This window comes from Pan troglodytes, chromosome Y (assembly GCF_028858775.2).
Source record: "Pan troglodytes isolate AG18354 chromosome Y, NHGRI_mPanTro3-v2.0_pri, whole genome shotgun sequence".
In the NCBI taxonomy this organism is placed as follows: Eukaryota; Metazoa; Chordata; class Mammalia; order Primates; family Hominidae; genus Pan; species Pan troglodytes.
In genome coordinates this window covers 14,574,332-14,592,077 of record NC_072422.2, presented here as the reverse complement: position 1 = coordinate 14,592,077, position 17,746 = coordinate 14,574,332, and the positions used below count along the sequence as shown (strand labels likewise).

At 52.6% G+C, this 17,746-nt stretch overlaps 1 pseudogene; it reads right to left on the bottom strand.

Annotated features, from left to right (window-relative positions):
• Positions 1 to 8,730: 8,730 nt before the first annotated feature.
• LOC100608698 (lymphocyte-specific protein 1-like) lies at positions 8,731 to 14,864 on the bottom strand (annotated as a pseudogene).
• Positions 14,865 to 17,746: the final 2,882 nt, after the last annotated feature.

The window sequence follows — 17,746 nt, the reverse complement described above, 5'->3', positions numbered from 1 at the left end:
AAGAAAAACACATGTTCATCAGCAAAAAATGCATCTACATTGCATCCCTGAGTTGGGAACCGTTTTCCAAACCCTGTCAAGAATGTTAATTTTCCCAAAGCAACTTAAGCTTCATGCAAAATTACCCAGCAGATAGCCATCTTCCAGGCAATGGTGGCAGCTTTTTCCTATCCCGGAATCTCTTCTTGAGAATGCTGCCCCTCAGGTTAAGCCTGCTGTAACTGCTGCAGCTGGGCCAGCCTTTCCTCAGTCCTCAACCCCACAAGCCAGCGTTGCCCAGGCCCCTGGGGTGACCTAGCCCTGGGCTGCCCACTGGCCCCTTGGGCTTCTCTTTGCCCTTGGTGCTGTCGTCCCAGCTCGTTCAGGCCCCAAACCCACAGCTTCCTCTAGGACCACCCTCTGTAGAGAGGAGGGTCAGTGAAGAAAGTGAGTGGAACCTAGCCACTCCCTGCTGTGCCCACCCCTGAACCCAGCTGGGCTGACACCTGCCATCAGCCCCAAGAGGTGAGCCATGCAGTCCTTGCCTGGGGTGAGTTATTTATAAGGAGCCAGTGGCAGCCGAGGTGTCCAGAAGTAGGCAAGACATTTCTGCCCAGAAACCCAAGACATGGGTGAAGCAGGTGTGACAGCTCAGCCCTCCTTGGCCTGCAACACTCTCCTCACACTTGGGGACTGGCCTTCCGCAGCTCCTCATATTTGCCTCCTGTGCCCACTGGCCAGAGTCAGTTGGGTGCCCTGACACCCAGGCAGGGTGACCTCAAGGCCTCCCGATATGAGGCAGGAAAGGCCCACTCTCCAAGTGTGGAAACAGGCACCTGCTTTTCTGCTGAGCACCTGGAAACAACACAAGGCTGCTCTGTTCTGCAGTGTGGCCTGTGTCATCACCCCTGTTGTGAGGAGAGGCCGGGGGCAGGGGATGGCATTTCAACAACTGAAGAGCAAAGCAGGTGTCCAGTAAGTGCCTGTCTCAGAGAGGCTGCATAAAAATAACCTATGCCATCAGGTTCCTTGGGCACATGCAGCACCCTTCCCTCCTTCATAGGTAATGGGGCCAGGGCAGGGTGGGGAGGCAGGAGCCACTGCCCCTTGCTTGCTGTGGCATGACCATGACCCTAGACCTGTTGTCCACCCAGCCAGCCTTTGCCTTGCCCCATGTCTCCCCATGGACTTGAGGGGTGGCCAAGCCCTGATCAGATGGCACAAGTCAGGGGGGACCATGTCTAGGGCAGGGAGGGTGGGTGGGGACTCGTAGGAGCCCCAGCTCCTCCAGCCTCCAGCCAGTGGGAAGTGATGAAGCCCAGCCCCTCATTCATGCCCCATCCTGCCCCAGTCCAGCCTCTGTCCAATTAAGTCCTGCACCTTCAGACGCTGGCTCCCAAGGCTTCATGGGATTTAGACGCCCCACCCCAATGCACTACTCCGCTGGCCATACATGAGCCCCTGCCCTCCTGTCTTCATTTGCATCTCTACAAAATGGTTTTGGAGGCCAAGGCTAGAGAACAGCCTAGCAAGGCCAGGACTAGCCCGGGCAAATATCTGTATGCATGGCGGCCACAAGCTGGCATCCTAAGCCCTAGCAGCATCCCCACACAGCCTCTCCCATGCTGCTCACATCCCGCACCTCTCTGCCTCCTGTCTCAGGCCACTCCCTAGCACTGGGCTTCCCTGAGCACCAATTTCCCCCTCGGCCTCTGACATTCCACCTTCTTCTGCATCCTCCTGGTGCTGAGACCATCACATCATTGTGTTTGAATCACAAACTCTCCAGACCCTGGAGCAGCTGCCTGGGGCTTCTGAACCATAATGCTTCAAGTTGAGATGCTCAGTACCACAAGGGCCTGGGACCTCAGTGCCCCAGGACCCCAGAGTGTCCCTGGAATGAGAGGCTGTCCTCCATGCAGGAGGCCCCATTGGCCCCAACCCTGGGTGACTGCTCCTGCCCATACCCACTTGTGGATTGAGTGTGAGAAATGCTTAAGCTCCCTGTGTGGGGGGGGGCAGGGGGGCTGTGCCCCTGCAGGCCTTTAACATAGTATAGGAACGGCCAGAGGAGGAGGCTGAAGGAGTCCAGGATGCAGAGGACATGCTTGGAGAAGGAGGCAATGTCCTCCCTCTGCCTCTAGGAGGTGTCAGCTTCTATTTTTACTCCCAGCAGCAGATACATTCTGGTTGGGCTGAGGAGGGGAAAAGGAAGGTTGGGTGGCCCTGGGACACAAAGTCCAGGGCTCCCTTTGGGCCAGACTGGTGTGGGGGTCACCAGAACTGGACTGCCAAGTTTCCCAGCATGTTCGGTGAGAGTAAACATTTGGTCCAGGAAAAGGGTCTGCACAGCCAGGGTTCCCTCCTGCTACCTGGCTCAATGCCCCAGGCCCTTTGCTGTCTCCCCATGGGGAGGAAGCAGCCTGAGGCCTGGGAGACCCCCCATGGAACTGAGGCTAGGCCCCCATCCCATCTGAGACACCCCTAGAGGTCAGCTCTGCTTTCCCAGGTGGACACCACTGGGGCCCACACAATAAGTGTCTGATGAGAGACACAGCCAGGCTGGCTGTAGTCTATGTCTACTGTACCTCCCCTGGGACTGGTGCAGGCAGATGTCTCCAGTGGGCAGAAAACTGGTCACAGATGTCCAGGGGACAGAGCTGTATGTTACCCCCGAAGCCTTGAGGACACAAACAGGAAGGAGAAGGTGTCTAGTGCAGAGGAAGCCACATATCCAAAGCAGGAGGACAGTGACGTTCCCAGCAACTAAAGCTCCAACAGCCTTCCCAGTGCCCGGCACTCAGGGGGAAGACACAGGCAGGGGATGGTACCTGTCCTTTCAGCTGGCTGCCTAGAGCCAGCCTGCCTTGTCATATGGCCTCAGGCACATTCTGCCTGTCCCTGGGCTCTGCGGCCTTGCTCTTCCATGGAGGGGTTGAATGAGGTGCCAACCATCTTTGGTAGCAAGGACAGCACAGAGTAGGCACCAGCAGCCTGGAGGGCCTGCACCAGGTAATCTGTGCCCTGATGCCATGTGGCCTGACTGGGGTGATCCAAGGAGAGAAGGCAGGGCAGGGGCCTCCTGGGGGCCATCGTAGACCTGGGTGAGGGCACAGCACAGGAGATTCCCAGCCTGGGTTGTGGAGTGATTTCCACCCAGGAGGAGTCTGAGTACAGACCACGGGACCTTGGCTCCAGGGCAGTTGTGCATGGTAAGGCAGTTCTGAAATTGGTGAATGCTGAGCCGAGCCCAGAGCGCGGGGAGCAGGCTGAGGGAGGGAAGACAGCCTCCTGAGTGTCTTGGCTCCAGCTCCCTGCCTGAGTGACACGCTGATGGTGGCCAGGGCCCCTCAATCTAGTTCCCAGCACCCATTGCACATGGTTGGGAATGGTGGAGACCAATTGTGTCCTGAGCATCTACTGGTGTCCTGAGCTGTCCTGAGTGCCCAAGATGGATGCAGCCTGGAGTGCGCTTGGCCCAGATGTGGGCTCAAACACTGCCAGGCCCAAGACAGGAGCAGCTGACACAGCACCTGTGGACTGAGCTGCTCCAGCCCCAGGTAGCTGCCTCCCCACATGCCTAGTCCTTCTGAATTTTGCAGATTCATTGACTCATTCTGCAGAGATGACAGGTGTCTTCTGTGTGGGGGTGGTCTAGGGACCTAAAGCAGGAGTCACAGGGTGTCAAGTGGCTGCTTGGGCAGGCAGGACAGAGGCTAGAGACTTCATCTGCTATCCCTGGCCAGGGGCCTCATAGGCTGCAGCCCCTTTAAGCCTCCTGACCTCTGCATTGGGCAGGACCTGACCTCCAGATTTCCAGGATCAGGGACATGGGGTTGCTGTGGCCATGGAGGGGAGGCTGCATCAGAAACACAGCAGAGCTGTGGCTGGGCAGAGCTTAGAGGGACAAGCCCTGGTTCTCAGCCAAGGGGTGCAGAGGATCTGATGAAGGGCCAGGGCTGGTCAGGGGCAGGGGGCAATGGCTGGCTCCTCAGCACTGCTGACACCAGCTATCCCCTTCCCCTGGTGCTGATCATTCTGCACCCATGTTGAGTGCCCAGCTGTGGCCTTTGGGCATGCCTCTGCCAGCTGCCCTTGCTTACTGTCCCATACAGATCACATGAGAAAGGAAGGGAGTGCTGTCACTGGGTGGCTCCCCAGCTGGGCAGGGTGGCCTGGATGATCTCTCAGTGGCTGAGTCATCTGAGAAAGGAGGGAAACATCTCACCTCCCTTGAGTGGGTGGTGGCTCTGTTGAGGTTTTGCTTTTCTGTATTCATGAGGCAAGCAGGGTTTGACATGAATCCTTCAGAAAACTGCCTCTGCAGAGCCGAGGGAATGGTAAGGTGAAAGCCAGAACATCAGAGGTTGGAGGGCCTGCTCCTCAATGGGGCTTTCCAGACACTCAGGGCTGCAGGGCTGAGTGTCAGGCCTCAGTGCTGGACCTGGGAGACAAGGGAGAGGAGATATGATGTCTCTAGGCTGTTTGTGATTTTTACAGTTGTCAATTCATTCCCATGGATTCCCATGGATTCCCACCCATCATTCATTCCCATGGATTCACTCTCACTTTCACTACTTCCATCTTCCCTCCTTCTTTTCCGTCATCCATCCCTCCGTCTGTCCATCCCTTCATCCACCCATACAATCACCTAACCATTCAGTCATTTATCCCTCCATTTCCTCTATCCCTTCTGCCACCCATCCATTGATCCATCCATCCATCCATCACTCATCTATCCATCCATTGATCCCTCCATCCACCCACCTATACATTCATGTACTTTATCTAACTATCTATCTATCTATGCATCCATCCACCTCTTCATCCAATCGTCTACCCATCTATGCATCTATCCATCCCTCCATCCCTCCCTCTCTCCATCCACCCCTCCATCCACCCACCGTTCATCCATCCATCCATCCATCTATCCATCCACATGTCCACTCATCCATCCCTCCACCCACCCACCTACCCATGGACTCATTCACCCCTTCCTCCATCCATCTGTCTCTCCCCATGTTCATACATTCATCCACTCCCTCACCCATTCATCCACCCACCCATTTACCCATCCACTCATCCATCCCTCCATTCACTCATCCACCTATCCATTCACTCACTCACCTATCTATCCATCCATCTTTCATCCACCCATTCATCTCCCCATCCACACATCCACACCCCATTCATCCATCCACCTATTGATCCATCCACCCAATGTCCATTCACTCATCCATCCATCCATCTATCTACACGTGTATTCATCCATCCTTTCATTCATCCATCCATCCACTCATCCACCTATCCATCCATCCAACCATCTACCCATCCTTCATTTATCCCTCCTTCCTTCTATCCAATGATCCATTAACCTACTCCCCACTCATCCACTCACTCATCCCATTCCCTATTCCTCCCTCCCTCCCTCTGTCCATACATCCAGTCATCCCTTCATCCATACAGTCATCCCTTCATCCATCCAACCATCCTCTCATCTACCAATCCACTCATATATGCCTCCATTCATCCATCCACCTATCCATTCACTAACCCATCAATGCATCCAGCCATCCAGCCAGCCATCCTCCCACTCACCCATCCATTCACCCACCTATTCGCCCTCTCATCCATCCATCAATCCATCCAATTACCCGCTTACCCATTCGCCCATACATCCTTCTATCCATTCATCCAGCCCCCTATTTATCCACTCACCCATCCCTCCACTCACCCACCCAAACATTCATCCACTCACCCACCTACCCATCCATTCACCCACCTATCCATCCACTCATCCATCCATTCATCTATTCATCCATCCATTCAACCACTCACCTACACATCCATCTATCCATCCATCCATCCATCCATCCATCCACCCACCCACCAACCCATCCACCCATTTGTCTGTTTATAAAACCTTCACTGAGCACATTCTCGGGGGTGTTGGGCATAGACCCCAAGGTGGATCTTGCTGGCTAGTCATGGTGGGGGTAGGTTATCACAGACATTCTGGAAAAGGAAGCCTGGACCCCACCTTTGTGTGTACCCTGACTTAGGCCACCACAGAGCTTATGTGCTGGAGTCTGATACTGCAAAGGCCATGAGACAGGACAGACTGCCTAAACCCAGAGGCCACAGTATGCTGTGCAGTGTGGGAATGAGCTGTCCACTGGCCCAGCCTTTCCATGCTGGGCAGCCCTGCCCCCTTAGTGAGTACAAGACAGCCAGCACTTGGGAATACACAGGGAGCTTTATTACACAAAATGGGGGAGTGAGGGGTGGCAAGCAGAGTGCAGTGGGGAGGCAGCATCGAGCATCCAGCATGGCCATTGTCAGCCATTGACCTGTAGTTTCCCCTCAGATCTAGGGGGTGACCCGCCCTCTCTGCATAGGCTATGCCTCAACATCCTACCTTCCTAGAAGGCACTTGGCCTTTCCAGGGGTATGTCCTTTTGGCAAATGATCAGGAGTTTCTTTCCTCCCCCAAGTAATGAGAAGCAGAGCTGTGGGGGTCAGAGAGTGGAAGGGCAGGGAGGGGAAATGGTCCAGGAGCAAAACAATGTGGCAGCGGGGGGTGTCAAAGAGGCTAGGGTAGGCCATAAAGGCAACAGGAAGCAGCTCCTTAGCCAGGACAGGGGGGCAGGTGTCTGGCCAGAATCTCTCCTGGATACATGGAGGGTGCCACATGGCTGGACTTGCAGGCCCAGGAAGCTGGAACATAGGCATGGGGTACAGGAGGCATTAGGCTGGGGTCCAGGGAGGGGCCGTGCTGCCTCCTGCAAGCCCACAGAACCTGCTTCCTGTGCCTCTCTCTGCTGGCCTCCCTGCCCTGCCCATACTCCATCTCCACCATGGCACAAGATACCCTGACTCAGAGGCCTGCTTCCCAGTGTGAGCACTTGTGACTTGATCTGGGCCCCTGGCTGGAGACCTGACTCCAGGTGGAGGGAAGGTGGCCTGCCTGCCAAGCAGCCTGTTGTCCACCCCAGGAGCTATAATGTGTTTTTTGTGATTCCTGAAGTCCCGGCATCCAGAGGAAGCCAGCAGCTGAGAGTGAGTCCCAGACTGGCTGCTTGCAACCCCACCCCTCATCAGCTCTGTTTTTGCCTTGGCAGAGCCAGCCCCCATCAGCAGCAGCCCCAGGTCTCACTGCTGGCTTGCAGTGGACGTAACTGTGGTCAGGCCAGTGATGGTGGGGCAACCTTCATGTTTGTGTGGCCAACTGCTCTTCCAGCCCTTGGAGTGGCCAGCAGCTGGCCAGGGCATGCCTCTCACTTGGGACTCACCTGCATCCCCCAGCATGGCCCACGTGGCATTGAGGCATGACCCAGGTTGTGTACTTGGGACCTGCTTTGTGCCAGGGTGGCATGTAGGACAGAGCCTCAAAGGCAGCTTGTAGCATCCCTGGAGGGAATCAGACTCTGTGACCTCATTTCTACATGAGGTTGGTGGTGGGGTCACCCCAAAGCCCCCGAAGCACAGTCGAGCTCAGGACACCCCGGGCAGGTTCTGGGTGCTTAGGAAGCAGACTAGTCAGGTTTCCACACTCCTGGCCCCAGATCCTCCCTGGACTAATGGAGACAGTCTTCCCACCTTGGGAGGGAGGAAGACTGGGCTGACCTCTGTCCCTTCCACCCCAGGACATAGCAATGCTCATCTTGCCTGCATCAAGGGCACCTGTGCTGTGTGGCCTGAGCCCCCAGGGAACATCTGGACTCCCACCACCCCAGCTGTCCAAGCCAGGGATGGACAACCTACGTCTGCAGAAGCTCCTGAGGAAAGCAGTCTGGAAGAAGATGACGGGGGTGCACACCTCACCCCACTCAGGACCTTCTGAATTTCCCTGTCCCCATGAATGAGGCCAGCCTCAACCAGGACTCCAGGAGTTGGCTGGTATGAGAGAAAGGGTCTCAGCATTGGCCATGCCCAGGCTTTGAAAACTGTATGATGATGGAGCCCTAGATCCCAACCCTGTGAGAACAGGCTGGACAAGAGCAGCTGAGAAGGGACTGTGGGGGGGCCCAGTTGGCCGTCATCCAGGCTCTGGTTGGGATCAACAACCACAGGAGTGGGACACAGAGATGCCAGAAAAAGCCTCTACTGCAGCCACTTGAACGTCAGGTTTAGCAGGGGAAGACAGTAGGAGGCTGCCTACCCCACCCTGGGGTGTGATGATGGATGCTGGAAATGGAGCCCAGGGCCCAGGTCACTAATAAATGTGTGTCTAACAATGGCAGGAGTGTCACTGCTCTGTCAGCATCATAGGATGGGGAGGGCCTTAGGACCCCAATGGCCCTCCGTTGGGACAGGGAGTAGGACCTAAGTTCCTGCCCCTCTATGGACCCCCAACACACAGATGGGCAGGGAACCCGAGCTCCATGCCATCCCCTTCCTTCAATGCTAGCCCTTGGGGTCCAGGCTGCCCCTCACTTCCCTCATGAGCCCTGCTGGGGCTTTTGGAGAGTCCCAGATGGGATCCTTGAGCTTTCCTGCTGGAGCACTGGCTGAGCCAGGCTGACTCTGGTGAAATGACCAGACTTTGAATCTTGTGTCAGGTGAAAGAGGCAGCATGTGCACAGGGCTGGAAGACTGAGCTGATCCGGGTTCTGGCCAACTTGGAGCCCACCCTTGCAGCCTGCAACAGTGCTCCATGCCCCCTCCAGCCTGCCAAGTTCTCAGCACAGTGCACATGTGTGCACCACCTCGTGCTCTGTGGGTTGACAGGGACTCACCAAGATGGGAGGCCTAGGGTGCTGGGCCCCCTTCCACAAGCATCTTCTCATTCTTCCCATGTCCAGTAGCCACAAATGTATACCTCTTCCCAGATGGGGTGCTCTGTTGGGGAAGGAGACCAAGAGTGAAGGTGAGAACAGCAGAAAGGGAATGATGACCATCCGCCTCTGGGCAGCCATCCCATATGCACAGAGGACAGATCCTGTTTGTCCTCCCCTGCTGCACCCACCCTGCTTGCCCCAACCACATTTAGGCTAATCCTTAATTGGTGATGAGTTCTTGGAGACTCCCTTCTGCTCTCAGAGGCTTTTCTTGCTCATGTCTCCAGCCACAATATCCTGGAGGCAGCAGTAGGATATGTCATAAATGCAGACACCGGCTCTCTGGGAGTAGAAGCCCTGGGCTCTTCTCTCTTGCTTTGCCTTACCTGGCCAAGGGGCCTGGGACCTGCCTACCTAACCTTTCCGTGTGATCCCAGTGGAAGAGGCAGGGAAAGGAATAAAGGTGCCATCCACCTTCACTCGGCCAACACAGCCTTCAACACCAGCAAGGGTGAACCCAACCCTACTGCAGTTTCTCAGTGTTCTGTATACCCATCTTCATGATGGACAGTCCCATGCTTGCCTTAACAAGGAAATCTGACCTGCTGCAAAACTCCCAGGTGCTGGCTCTGCAGCCCAGCCTTGCCCCTGGAGGGGACCTGACATTGCAGGACAGTGTCTTGGCCACAGGCTGAGCCTGCACCTCACCCATCTCCCATTAACTCTTGTTACTAGCCATAGCCACACTGGACAGCTCTATGGAGGCCTGACAGGCTAACTTCGGGGTCTGGACAGATGAAGAGGACGTAAAGAATCAAGGTTACCTTAGTGGATGACCACTGTGGACACATCGGAGGGACACATCGGAGGGACACACTGGGCAACCCTCTACTTTATCTTTGTATTTTCCCAGGCAATGCTTTCCCAATGGAGCCCTAGAGTGGGGATCATTGAAAAGATGTGCCTTCCTTCATTGGATGGAATTGTGAGACACCTCCCTGTCCTGAAGAGGACCAGGGAAATGATGGTACACAGGACAGGTGTGGATCTGCCTCCACGCCGCTCATGGGGTAAAGCTGGGGGACTATGGTTTAGATGGAGGGGCACTGAACAGATGGAGGGACAGTGGTTAAATTGTGAAGTATTGGTTGGATTAGGGAGGCCTGATTAGATAGAGGAGTACTGGTTGTATAGAAAGGTGTTGATAGGTGAAAAAGTATTACTTGGATGGAGGGGTACTGATTATATGAGGGAGTATTTGTTAGATGTAGGAGCATTGATAGAATGAAGTAGTACTGGTTGGAAAGAGCCATATTTGTTCAATGAAGGGGCATTGATTGCATGCAAAAACATTGATTAGATGAAGGACTATTGGTTGGATGGAGGGACACTGGTAGGATGCAAAGGTATTGACTGGATGGAGGAGTGAATGATTCAAGGAGTACTGATTGGATGGGGAAGTATTGGTTGGATGGAGGAATATTGCTAGTACACAGGAGCATCGATAGGATGGAGGATTACTTGTTGGATGGAGAGGCATTAATTGGATGGAGAAATATTGGCTTGATAGAACGGTGTTGGTTGGATAGAGGAACATTGATTGGATGGAGAAGTAGTGGTTGGATGGAGAAATATTGGTTGGTTGAAGGGGGATTAATTGAAATTGGACATATTGGTTGAATGGAAGGTTGTTGATTGGGTGAAGAAGTAATGTATGAATGTAGGACCATCAATTGCACAGAAGTGAACTGATTGAATGAAGGAAAACTGGTAAGATAGAGAAGTGCTTATTGGATAAGTCAGTACTGGCTGGATGGAGGGGCACTGGGTGGATGAAGGGGCACTGATTTAGCAGAGGAGTATTTGTTGGATGGAAGGATACTGGTTAGATGCAGGTGACCTGATTAGATAAAGAAGTATTGGTTGAATAGAAGGGCACTGTTTGGAAGCAGAGGCATTGACTGGGTGAAACTATGTTTTTTAGATGGAGGCGTAATGGCTGGATGGAGGGAAATTGATAGAAGGCCATTGATTGGATAGCAAGGCATTTTTGGATAGAAGGGCATTGATTGGATAAAGTTGTTTTGTTGCCTAGAGGAATAGTGTTTGGGTGGAGGGGAATTGATTGAATGGAGGAGCACTGAATGAATAGGGGTACTGATTGGATGAAGATGTTTTGGTTGGACTGAAGGGAGTTGATGGATGAAGGAATATTGATTGGCTGCAGGGACATGGTTTGAATGTAGGAGTATTGGTTGAATGAAGGAGCAATGATTGGATGGAGAGGCACTGATTGATTTAATGGAAGGTCACTGGTTACATGGAGAGCCATTAATTGGATAGTCAAGTATTGGTTGGATGGAGGGGTACTGGTCTTATGGAGAAGCATTGATGGATGGAGGAGAATTGATTGGATGGGAGGGACATTGATTGGATGAAGGGGCATTGATTGGATGCAGAGGCATTGATTGTATGGAGTAGTATTGGATGGATGGAAAAATCTTGATTGGATGGAGGGGCATTAATTTTATTAAGGAACACTGGTTGGATAAAGGAGCATTGGTTGACTGGAGGAGTACTGGCTGGATATAGGAGCATTGATTGGATGGAGAAGCATTGATTGGATGATGGAGTATTGTTCCGATAGGAGGCATTGATTACATGGAGGAACACTGAATAATTGGTGGAGTATTGGTTGCAGGAGCATTGGTTGTATAAAGGAACATTAATTGGGTGTAGCACCATTGATGGGAAGGGAGATTATTATTTGGATTTAGTAGCCTTGATTGAACAGAGGGGCGTTGATGACATGGAGAGACACTGATTAGATGGGGGAGCATTGGTTGGGTAGAGGGGCACTGATATGATGGAGAAGTATTGGTTGGATAGTGTATTGGTTGAATTATGCGACATTGATTGGATGGGAGGGTGTTGGTTGGATGAGGGAGTGGTGTCAGGATGGAGAAGGGACCTGGCAGCAGAGGTGAGCCAGGTCATACCTCGATGGCTGCTGTTCAATCTTGGAGATGGGCAAGTCTAGCTGGTACTTCTTCACACTGTTACTGGGGTGTAGAAGATGCGTCGGGTCCCATGTCTCCCAGTAAGGCTCCTCCCCACTCACCCGAGCCTCTGCCAGAGCCCGATTTCATCTCCAAATCTCTATGCTGTGGCTCCTTTCAACCTCCACTTGGGGAAATCAAAATCTGAGCCCAGAAAGCAGGCAGACAGACAGACAGACAGACCTCTTCTCTATGCAGCAGTTTAGGGACTCTGTCCTGTCAAGAGCAGAGGGTGGAGAGAGACAGGGGTCTGTTGCAGCCTGGCAAAAGACCACCCTCCATTCCCCCAACACTCAATCCACCAATCCAACCTCCAACCCTTATGTCACGAGGGTTGTCTGAGCACCAGGCACCGGCAAGCATAGCAGGCAAAAGCCAGGCCTGGGCCTGGTCTTTCTGTGGCTGGCATGTGGGATTGGCCTTTTGGGTATGAGTCTTGGAGAAGGGAGAAGATGGTAGGCTTGGCAACTTGACCTACTTTGGTGGTGGTGCTGAGGAAAGGTGAGCTCTGTTCCATGGTCCCCTCCAAGACCAAGGGGCTGGATGTCCTGGGCTGCTGTCATTTCTGATCCTAGGGGAAAAAAGAAAACAAAGAACGATGACAAGAACAACAAAAAACAGACATCTCAGATGACCTCCTGCTTGTACCTCTGCTGCGCCACCCAGCACCTGTGGGAACAAATGCTCTCCCCTCCCTGGGCTTCAGGTTATCTATGGCTCTGATATGCTCCCATTCTGGAGCTGGTGATGAGGGACTGAGGAGTCTGAGAAAATGTCTCCAGATCTTGCAAGAGGGTAACAGAGCCTCGTCCTCTCAGAAAATGTGGACCCAGAAGGGGCTACAAGGTCTAGGGGTATGGGGTGCTGACCCACTCTGGGCTAGTCCCACAGAGCTCACAGAGTGCAGAAAGCAAAGGCAGGCTCCTCCCTGGAGTAGTGCAGAAAGCAAAGGCAGGCTCATCCCTGGAGTGGGGGTGCACTCAGACCCTCTGAGGAAAAGCCATCACCGCCTCCTGTTCCTACTCAGCCTCTGGAACCCCCAGGTTGTCTTAGACAGTGTCCTCTGAGTCTGGCCCCTCCTTGCTCAGACTCACCTCCTCCAGGTGGATTTCATCATGGTCCTCCTTTTCGCCAGCATACAGGCCAGGGCTGTGGGTGGAAAGGGAGGCAAAGCCATTCTAGGGCCATTGGATTGCTTGGCTGACCCCTTCGCATTTCCAAGCCTCAGTTTCTCCATCTGTAAAATGAGAACAGTCAGGCTAGTTAAGTGCCAAGGTATCTGAGACCCAAGCCCATTGGGAAAAAAGGTCCAGTGGCCCCAGAGCCAGCGCGCAGTCTGCTTGGGCCCCTGTGTCAGGGCCTGAGGCCCTTGTGGAACTACCCATTCCACACCAGGCAGGGCTCTACAGACTGAGGGTCCCCCAGGGGCTGAAGCTGGGTTCAACCCCAAGCTGGGCCTCAGCCTGGCAGTTACTTACCCACCCGGTTGGTCTTGTGGGGTCCCCAGGGGGCCAGGCTGCCGGGGCCACCACTCCTGCTCTGCTCCCTGAAGAGGCCCATGGGTGTGGTAGCCACACAGAGGGGCCATTCAGGAGCAGGGCCATGTGGCCAGGCAGATGCAGGGGGTAGGGTGGCAGTCACAGAGCTGGGCTCCAGGGAAGACTCAAAGTGGCCCCTGCTTTTGGGAGCAGCCATGCCCGCCTAAGCCTGAGGCCAGGGAGAAGGGAGCTGCCCATCAGAGAAATGCAGGGCCATTGACACCCAAGCACATATGGAGGGACTGAGGCTGGGGTTGGGGCAGTGGGCGGGGGGGGGTGGGGGTCGGTGGTAACCAGAGCAGGCCAAGACCAGTGGCTCTTGGGGAGTGGGAGTCTGGTTGTAGGAGGACAAAGCAGCATCTCTCAGCAATGCCGGTCCCTAGAGCTCTAGGCTGCTTTAGGGCCTCATAGGGGCCAGGAAAGACCCCGACCAGGGAGAACTGTCAGCCAAGCTACCGGCTCTGGTCCCACTCAGGGTAAGGGGGTCCTGAGCAGGGCTGGGGTCCCAGATAGCCTGGGCCCCACAGGGTGGGTGGGGTCGGCCCCATTGTGGCCATAGGTGACTGAGAGCGGCAAGGACCCTGAGCAGGGGTAGTGAGTTGGGGCTCAGGAGCAGCCCCTGCTGAGCCTGCCGGGGTTGAGACGGGCACACACATCCACACGTCTGGAAATTGTGTTCTCTCGGCTGACTTTCCGCCATGCACATCTGGAAATACCTGCTCCCCTCCGTGAGCATGGAGATCAACGAGCCCCGAGGTAAGAAGGGGTGGCGGCGGTGGGCACTTAGCCTCCATCATGGAAGAGGCGGCAGCTGTGTGCTGATGTGGCAGCATCTGGCCTGGCCCCTGCCTGGATGGGGCCCAGGGCCCCTGGGAAGACCCAGAATCGGTTTCCTAATGGCCCCTCGCCAGCCGCCATGCTGTCTGGCTTTCTTCCTCCCTTCCCTCCTTTCTCCCCGTTTCCTGTCCATGGGGGCATTTCAGAGGCTGCTTGGAAAGGGGAGCATGGGGTGGATGCTCAGGTGCAGGTTGGGGGCCTGAAGGGAGAGCCTTGCTCTGCCCAGCGCCTGCCCTCAAGGCCTGGAGGGAGCCCCACTCTGCCCAGCGCCCGCCCTTCAGGCCCCCACTCACCTCTCCTCTTGCTCCCCTTTAGGACTCCTGTACCGCGGGATGCTCTCTGTTGTCTGAGGCGCCCTTGGCCTCTTCGCGCTGCTGCCACTGCTCTGGCCTCTGGGGCCAGCCACCAAAGCCGTCGTCCTCGTCCAGTTCAGGGGCCTCTGACGGCTTCATGCTGAGGCTGAGTATAGCACTGGGCGGCTGCTGCCTCTTCTGCCCGCGTCCCACACTCACCTCAGCATGCCTGCTCATGCCCTGGGCTCCAAGTGTGGGAAACCCTGTCTGCAACAGAACTGGCTCTCGGCTGTGTCTCCTGTGCTCAGAGAATCCCTGTGGGTAGGTCTGTGCCTTACCTAGCAGTCTGGGGCTCCCTGAGATCTGTGCTTCCTCCATCAGTCTAGGACTCCTTGAGGCTCGGCAGGGCTGTGCCTCCTCTATCAGTGTAGGGCTCCTTGGGGGCAGTGCTGTGCCTCCCCTGTCAGACTGTGGCTCTGTAAGAGTAGAGTGGTGACTCCATCATCAGTCTGGAGCTCCTTGGGGCAGGGCTGAGAGAGCCATTGTGGGAGCACATAAATGTAGACAGGCCTGGGATAGACATCTGTGTAGAGGACGAGAGGGCCCTAGTTGAGCCCAAACTCAGCCTCAGGTTGTAGCAGACCTCAGGGCGGGGAAGGTAGCCAGCAAGGGATGATGAAGCAGCTATCTGTTGAGACTTGCTTCTCTCCCACTGAACTTAGCCACTTATGCCTCTTAGGCAGCTTAAGATTCCATAATCCTGAATTGTTGATGTTACAGTTCCCTGATGGGCCTTTCTCTCTCAGCCCGTGGATGGCCTGGGTTTGCTCATGGCAGTCTCTTCCCTGAGCTTTGTGTTCTCCATGGGTGTCCCAGCTCCAGCACCCACAGGTCTCTCAGCCCCCAGCCCTGGCTTCCTCTCTGTTCCATCTCTGAGGCCCTAACTCCCTCAGGTAGTTCTACAGGGGATTAAGCTACAGGCCCAGGCATACCCTTCCACATACCACCTCCTCTACCTAATACTCTACCATGCCTCCTGGGTTCACGCCATTCTCCCTCCTCAGCCTCCAGAGTAGCTGGGACCACAGGCACCTGCCACCATGCCCAGCTAATTTATTTTTATTTTTTTATTTTTTATTTTTGGTTGGTAGAGATGGGGTTTCACCATTCACAGGATGGCCTTGATCTCCTGACCTTGTGATGTGCCCGCCTCAGCCTCCCAAAGTGCTAGGATTACAGGTGTGAGCCATCACACCTGGCCAAAAATTATTTTTTAAAATGTTGATACTGAGTCATCCAGCTTCAGCTTACAAGGTTTGGGGACAATTTGGCAGTTTTAGTTTTCAGTGATGCTAAATCATTAAAGGGGGACACAATGTTGAAATTTTACTTTGGAGAGTTGTAGCTACATATTGAATAAAACAAGAATTGAAAATGTAGACTAATAAAATTTGTAAGATATCTCATGTGGGTGTTCTATAGTTTTCCACTGAAACACAATTCTCTCTGCAGTTACTTCTCTTGACTCTTATTCACAAAATAAGTCTGGTCTTACTAGTTTTGTCATTATTTACCGAAATGCAGTAAGAATGGTATTGACCACAAAGGCCTTTATTTATTTATTTCTTCATTATTTACTTTTTAAATTAGAGACAGTGTCTGCCTCACCACAGCTTCAATCTCCGCCTCACCACAGCCTCAATCTCCTGGGCTCAAGTGATCCTCCCACCTCAGTCTCCTGAGTAACTGAGACCATAGGCGCACACCATCACACCTGGCTAATTTTGTACTTGTTCTATCAGAACCTGTAGATTGGGTTGAATTCCTTTTCTCTCAAAGTCCCCAAATATCGTGGATTCCAGAACTTTCCCAGAAGTGACCTGTCTTTCTCATCTCTTAGGCTAGGAACTCTATTACCAATTATGAGGCTACTTTTCCCAAGAGGGCTTTGTAAGTATTGTCCCCATATTCATCTTTAGTTTTTAATTCTGCCTGGTTATATCTAATTCTATGGAAATTGTGCTTAAATGTATTTGATATTCAGAAAAGGCTTGGTAATAAAACCACTTTCCAATAATGTCCTGTTAGAAAAAAGAACACTTTTTTACTAAACAGGAGAAATGTCTCTATTGCCATAAAAATGTTTATAAAATATTAAATGTCCAGTGAATGTAATGCAGCTCAATTAGTGAAATAGTAAATCAAAGAAAAATACAAATGTATTCTTTTTCTTTCTGTTTTTTTGTTTGTTTGGTTGGTTGGTGTTGTTTTTTTTTCCACTGACAGAATCGCCCTGTTTCACCCAGGCTGTGGAGTGCAGTGGCGAGATCTCAGCTCACTGCAACCCCTGCCCCCTGGGAAAAAACAATTGCCCTACCTCAGCCTCCTGCATAGCTGGGATCACAGGTGTGCACCACCGTTCCTGGCTGACTTTTGTAGAGATTGATTTTCGCCATATTGGCCAGGTTGGTCTAGACTCAAACTACTGAATTCAGATGATTCACCTGCCCTGGCCTCCCAAAGTGCAGGGATTACAGGAATGAGCCACCATGCCTGGCCCACAAATGCATTCTTGCACTTAATAGTAACAACTTGCAATATGTGTCTGTGTGCAATAAATCGTTTTAAACTAATCTCGTTTACTAAATATTTGCATGAGTCATATGAACTTGGTCATCTATTTCTGGGATTTTTAGGAGTATGTAATTCACGATAGAGCTCATTTATCTCTAAGCCAATTAGAATAGTACCCTTTTAAGTGATATTCAAAATTAACTTAGTAATAACATTCAGTGGTAGAAATATAACACACATACCTAATGTAAATGCAAAAATTGTAATTAGCAGCAAATATTTTGTAGCTCTCCTAAAATTTAGTCATGAATAAAGCACTAGAGTAATATAAATCTCACTGGTTTAGACACACTTTATATTTAATCTAAATTGTGCTTCTGGAAAATGAGACAAGCTCACCTATTCAATAGGAAGTCTAATACCTTTTGTCCCTATTGTTAAAGAAGAATTTTCTGAGATTATTTTCCCAAATATTTAATCTAGGGAGATAGAGGACTGCATTTTACTTACAGGATACATCCAGTGACAGTCTGAATGTCTTCAAAAGCTGGGTAGTTAAAATGCTCAATCTCTTCTAATTAGTCATTTTTCTTTTCCACTTCAGTCAGATAATTTTTTGGAGGGTGGGGAAGATCCTTGAGTCCCTCAAGAGCCGCTGATTTAGGGAGTGTACATTTCTCATCACT